This window comes from Sapajus apella, unplaced genomic scaffold (genome assembly GCF_009761245.1).
Source record: "Sapajus apella isolate SASKATOON/1434 unplaced genomic scaffold, GSC_monkey_1.0 scaffold17, whole genome shotgun sequence".
Classification (NCBI taxonomy): Eukaryota; Metazoa; Chordata; class Mammalia; order Primates; family Cebidae; genus Sapajus; species Sapajus apella.
In genome coordinates, this window is record NW_022436957.1 from 3,478,128 (window position 1) to 3,484,757 (window position 6,630).

Genomic DNA, 6,630 nt, shown 5'->3' on the forward strand with positions numbered 1-6,630 from the left:
CTGCCTCAGCCTCCAGAGTAGCTGGGACTACAAATGCAGGCCACCATGCCCAGCTAATGTTTATATTTTTTGTAAAGATGGGGTCACTCTTTCTTGCCTAGCCTGGTAGCGAACTCCTGGCCTCAAGTGATCTTCCACATGAGCCAGAGTGCCCAGCCTACATTTTTTTTAAATAAAAGAAAAGGCATACACATTTATCAACATGTACACGGGGAGAATGAGAGAGTGATTATCCCCAGAATTACATTTTACTAAGAAAAAGTAAGCTCAAGGAAATCAAGGAGAAATTGATGCATTAAAGAACTGGCCACAGATTGAGGAGCAAGCACAGCTGGCTGCTCAGGCAGCTTGGACATGTCTTCATAGGAAGAATGAGATCATCCACAGAAGTGCACCCGGGAAGGAAGGGAGATATATTAATAGGTATGGCTTTCCATCTGAGCTCCCCTATAGGGTCTTCACACTCTTGTGCTTCGGAACCATCCAAGCAATCCTGGGGTGGGGGACCTTAGCAGGGCCTCATTGTGTAACATTCCTTCCCTCCAGGTATATGGCAGGACCCCTCTGAAATTAGAGTCTTATGACTTTATTGCAGGGGAGGTAGGTCAGAATTCTTTTACGGCCAGCTCTAATGGAGGAAGGATGGGAGATGGTCAGAAAGTGACCATCCTTGCTTCTGCTGTTTACTCAGTTTCTGAGGTGCTAGGTTTTGGGGTATCATTTTTTGAACCCTGTCACTAAGAAGGTATGTAAAATCAGTTCCAATACATATGCTAGGCAATGCCCTATTTCTCAGGGCTTTTTCCAATACACTATGCAGCAATCTTATTTCTTTGCTTTTATAATCTGTTTCCATATTTAAAGACCAAATATGGAAAAATAAAAGAAAACAAAACTTTTCTAGGTGAACCTTGTAAAGAATTAACATTAATAACTTAGTAAGGAATTAATGTGAATATTATGTTGATTATTTAATGGTAAGAGACTCTAATCTGATGCTCTGTTATTTTTTAGTTTTCTTTTCCCCTAAGGGGAGCAGTCAAGAAATAGTAGTTTAGCAACCCCCTAATTTTCTTGCCCTCTCATAAACCCTAAAGCAATAGAACTTTCCCATTTCCCATAACAATCAGTGGTCCATTAATTTTTAATCTTACTTTCTACACGTTTCCAAGTACAGTGGCTTTTCTTAGCCACAATCTTTGTATTTGCCCCTATTTCTCCTCTCTTTCTGGTCTCCTGCCTGAATCATTACCAAAACTTACACAAAGAACAAAGGGGCAAAATGATAGATGTATAAACAAACATACAAGGACCTAATTAGTGTGGGGACCTATCAGGTGTCTTCTTATATGTTACCTGAGTCAGTCCTGACAGCAACTTGAAACTCAATGGTGTTACTCCCACTTTGGAGAGGAAGACATTCAGGCACATAGAAAATTCTCTTGCTTTCCAACTCCCATCTTCATACATCTGCTACATCTTACCTTCTCTCAGAGTCTTCATTTACAGACACATTTCTGTAGTACTTCCTTGCTGTGGTCAAAATACCACCCCAACATTGAATGTTGGGACACCCTCCATGTGCACTCCATTCTAGGAAAAGGGCCACCCTTCCAGCACAATATGCCTCTCTTTCAAAGCTACTATTACAGTTATCATCTTACATCTTCTTTTCCTCCCTCCCTCCCTTCCTTCTTTCTTTCCTCCTTCCTGTTTTTTCCTTTTGTCCTTTTCTTTCTCCCTTATTTCTATCTTGTTAGCCTCACATCTTTTTTCCTCCCTCCCTCCCTTTCTTCCTTTCCTCCATCCTTTTGTCTTTCCATCTTCCTTCCTTCCTCCCTTCCTCTCTTCCTTCCTCCTTTTCTTCCTTACCTCCCTCCCTTCCTCCTCCCCTCCCTTCCTCTATCTTTCCCTCCCTCCATTCCTTAATCCTTTCCTTCCTCCCTCTCTCCCTCCCTCTCTCCTTCCTCTTCATTCTGTTTTTCTCTCTTCATCATCCTTTCTTTTACTATCTTTTTTTAAGTTAACATCTCTTCACCTTAGCCCTAAACTTCGTATGGACAGAAACTAAGTCTATTTTGCTTAGAATTCTGTCTCTAGTCCTCATCTGCTGAATGAATGAACAGATAAATGAATAAATGGGTGAAAATAGCATACTATATGAAAAGCCAACAACCCAAATGGTAGTAACTCTCTCCGCTTGTGTCATATACCAACTCACACATGATAGCTCATTTAACCTTCACAATAACACTATAGGGCTGGTATTTATACTCCCTTTCAACACTTCTGTTTCCATTACACCACATGTTTTATTCTAGTAACATTTGATCCTTGGTATTGGAAATAGACTACAGGGTTATAATAGTATTACTTACCAGAATCTGCTTATATGTGGCCAGGGTTATTATAGTATCCTTAGTAAGCAGTGCTGTGTGCCCTGTGGATGAAATTGTGATTCTTATGAATGGCTATGCAATGACCCAGGAAAAGAACATGCTTCTAACAAGCTGCCTCTGTTCCCCAAACTGCTGTATAACTCACTGCGTCTCCTCTGTAGTGGGCAAAAGTAGACAATCCAAGTGGTTCTATCCCCAGACCTTTCTACTGGGAACTAGAAATAAAGAGCACCTATTCCAGCAAGGGGAGTTGATTTTTGTCAGATAAGCCAAAAGGCAATTTTTGGTTAAGAGGAAAAAATTGTCTAAACTGTGTGAGAGAGGTTGTGCTCTGAGAAACAGTGTGCATTGGTGACAGGCTGCAGTGTTTCTGTGCAGAGACTTTATTGACAATGGCGGTGAGCTTCCTAAGTTGCCAAAGAAGCTATCATGTCCTCCCGGTGTAAGTCATTTTTCTTTGATTTAAGGTAAACAATGTTTGAGCCTTTCAATTATTAAAGCTGCCCTCTTCTGTCCTGCATCCAATCAATTCTTTTTTGAAAATTAGCAATTATTTAGACAGGAAGCCCATGGACTATTCATTCATGAAATGCCAGAGACCTTGACTTTATAAGTTGTTATCTTAAAGGTCTTGGGAGTTCAGGGATAGGGCGTCCCTCTGCCACTGCTTGGGCATTATGTTAGAGCCTTTTATTCACTCGTTTTAAGTAATGTTTGGCTGCAGGATACCTACCCTCAATGCCTCCTTGATAGAGAAGGTTAACCCTGCATTCATATTTTATAATCTCAGCATTTTCTTCAGGTGAAGAAATGTCTATCCCTGCCTTGGTACACAACATTTATCAGACTGAAAAAAAATGATTACTAAGGAAGGTTCACAGAAATAGCTCCTAAAGCAGATAAGAAGATGGTCTTGCCATATTGCCATTACTACTTTAAATTATGTATTTGATCTTTTAAAAGACAATTTCCTAAGTGTTTGAGATCTTTTAAATATTTTAATCACATGGTTCTTTGTTCTGAAAGTTTTACTAAATACTTGCCTTACAGAAGTAGCTAATCTTATCTCCAAGTACAAAGGACTGACTATAGGCATTTATTTTCTTGCTAGTTCAAGTGGATGAAATTGAAGTGTGGATTTACATATTAAAGGTGAAAGGCAGATTATTACAAAAGTCTTGGTCATAGCACTGACTTGTATTAGCCACATTCCCTTTTGACTCCTGTACCAAATCGCACATCTTAGCATCTCTTTCAGCAACTCAAACAGCTTTATCGATTCTTCTCAGTATCAAGGTAAAATCTCAAGTGCTCTCCAGGCCCTTCAACTGACCCCATTCTAGCCTCTCTGAAGGCCCTACTCAACCTATGTCCCAAATGGACCATAATCCAGGCACACAAGCTACTCCTAGAAAGTCCTTTGTCCCATCCTCTGTGCAAATGTCCACCTCTACTATGTGGCAAGTGGAATCCTGACTTACTCTAGGGCAGCAGAAAGATAATCTTTCCCTAGAAGCCTTCCCTGACCACACTTCCCATGTCCTGGGAGAGTCCCCATTCCTCCTCTGCTCCACTCCCCTGTGAACTTTTGTTTAACTACATCCCAGGACTCCCAGTGGCCCAGAACTGAATGGAGGAAAGAGAGGCAGTGGGGTGGTCCCTGAATGAGAGGCAGATGTTTCCATCAAGGCCCGGGTGGTACTAATGGACCCAGGAAAGCCTGCAGAGACATCTCCTGAGTAGTCAGATGATCTGTTTCAGTGCTCCCTGTCCACATTCCATCTCACCTCAGGAAATACCTTTTATCCACGGACACTGGCTGCTCACGTCCCATCCCTGAACACCATGCACATGGCAGTGTTAGTCCCCGGGAGTATTTTATCAGGACCTGTGATGAAGACCATACTACTCTGCTGGCCCTACTACAAGATAAGGGCTTACTCTGCCAGCTGCTTGGAGGTGCTATCCCTGATAGTAACCCTCAACTCTTCATCCTCTCCGAGAATTGCCCTTCTTTGAAGACATCTCCCTTTTCCTAGGTCGTGCTGTTACTTCAGGACAATTCTGCATCCAGTAACTGTTCAGATCAAGGGTATAAATCTTCCTCCCCACAAACACACCTCACATCCACTCCACGTCACTCTACCAGGCCACTGCAAACTCAGAGCTCTCATGGGACCAGGCAAGTCATTACTGTGAAGGCACTACAGCTCAAATTCTTCCCTTTACTCAGAGGTGCCTCCTTCCTTTTCTCCTCCTGAAAGGATGCCCCTCGCTTCCCCAGGCTTCTCATATGTTAAGCTCTGTCTCCTGGGCCTTCCAGGGACAGCCCTGTAACAGTGCCAAGTTCCAGGCATAGCAAAGGCTGAACATAAACAGCAAACTGCTTTGGCAATAAAAACAACCTGGTCCTTCCATTTTTGCAACTTGTCTGCCCAAATCTAAAAGTTCTAGAAAGTCCTTTGTCCCTTACGTGGGTATGATTTCGCATCTGTGCAAGCGTCCACCCCATACTGTGTGGCGAGTCAAATCTTGACTTATTCTTCTAGAGCAGCAGAAACGGCACCTTTATCCAGAAGCCTTCCCACATAGACTACCATGAACAGGGGTGATTTATTGGAGATGTGATGTTTGCTTGTGTCTGCACACCTGTGCTCATTAACAACCAACTTTTGTTGGTTGTTAGGTGACGCTTTCCTATTGATCTATTTGGTGAGCATATCTCCTGTCTTCCAGAGACCAGATCATCCAAACTAGATTCACTCCGTTACAGAAGCCTGGTAATGAAAACAACTAACTTTAGGAGAACCCACTTCCTCATCTTCTAACACATTATCGATCTTTTGATAATATAGGGCACAAAGAGGGCATCATCTCACAAAACAGAAGCAGAGGAAATTGCTGTTGTAGTATTGGACCCAAAGAAACATGCTTGTTTGGGAAAACAAATAACAGAGGAATAGGTCCATTGCTTAGAGGTCACCTAATCAAGTCCCATAAATATTTGAACTGAATTCCTTTTTCAAAATAGCAGGAAGCTCTTAATCAGAGTTCTATCTTCTACAAGCATATCTTATTGAGGAATAACAGTGCAGATGTATCTGTGCTTCATATTCTTTCTCTTGTCTGTTTAAAAGAAGTATGGATTTCCCTGTTCAGTTTTCCCCATGCCCCCAGGCTACATCTAAATGACGAGCTTTTAACTAAGTCTGGGATGTTGCATTGCTGGAGGAGCCACTGGTTAGGAGGGACTCAGATGCGACTCAGGGAGAAAGAAGTCAAGTTTGCAAACTATCACTGTGAGCAATCTATCATGCCATGGTGTTCAAGAAATACAGGTATGGAGATTGAGCACAGTTACAAGTTCAAAGTCACCTTTTGGATGCTGGGTTTTATTCCCTTGACTGTTATCCCCCATTGAGAATGGTCCGCATTGATGGTGGCTTTAATGGGCTTATAGTAGCTGGGCTTTGGAGGGTAGCCTAGCATCTGTTACCTAAAGCACATCGTCTAGTTTTATTTGGAGCTAAAAACATGACTTTAAACCTGAATCACAAACACACTTCACGCAGACAGCCAGACTATTGGAAAATGACGAGATACTGACATTTGATCAAATCTCTGTCATGACAGTTTTTGGAATAATGTGGGAAATAAATATCATAGTGGACATAATGAATATAAAATGTACATTTTTTTCAGATGGCAGGGTTTGGAACTAAATGTTCCTACATTTAGTCCAAAGAGAGGTGATCCATGAAAGATCTTCCTGTGATGGCTCAAGGCAACTGCCTGCTAACTGCCTTTGTGGTCTTATGGTTGAAGTTGTGAAATTTAAAACCAAAAATTTTTGTAGCCTAGGACGCAAACTACTTTCTAAGAAAAAATTAAGAGTCACAAGCAAGTACTATGCTAGGTTTAAAGAAAAGTAGTCAGAGTCATGATTAAAACATACCAGGAAATGAGTACAAAATGGACCAGCTCAAAGGGAGCAACTTCTGTATGAGTTTGCCTAAATCCTCTTGGTATTAATATCTAACTCTGCAAAGTCTGATATTGCTGTGAACAATTGCTACTCTGGACAGCAATGAATTTATAGCTGAGGGCTGCAGAACCTGGATATAGAATGGCATTTCCGAGATTACAAAGTAATTGTCTGTGTTTGTTTTCTGTTTGGAAGAAATGTAAGCAACATACTGTCTGCTTATGGGTAGAGAATAGGTCCTGAGTC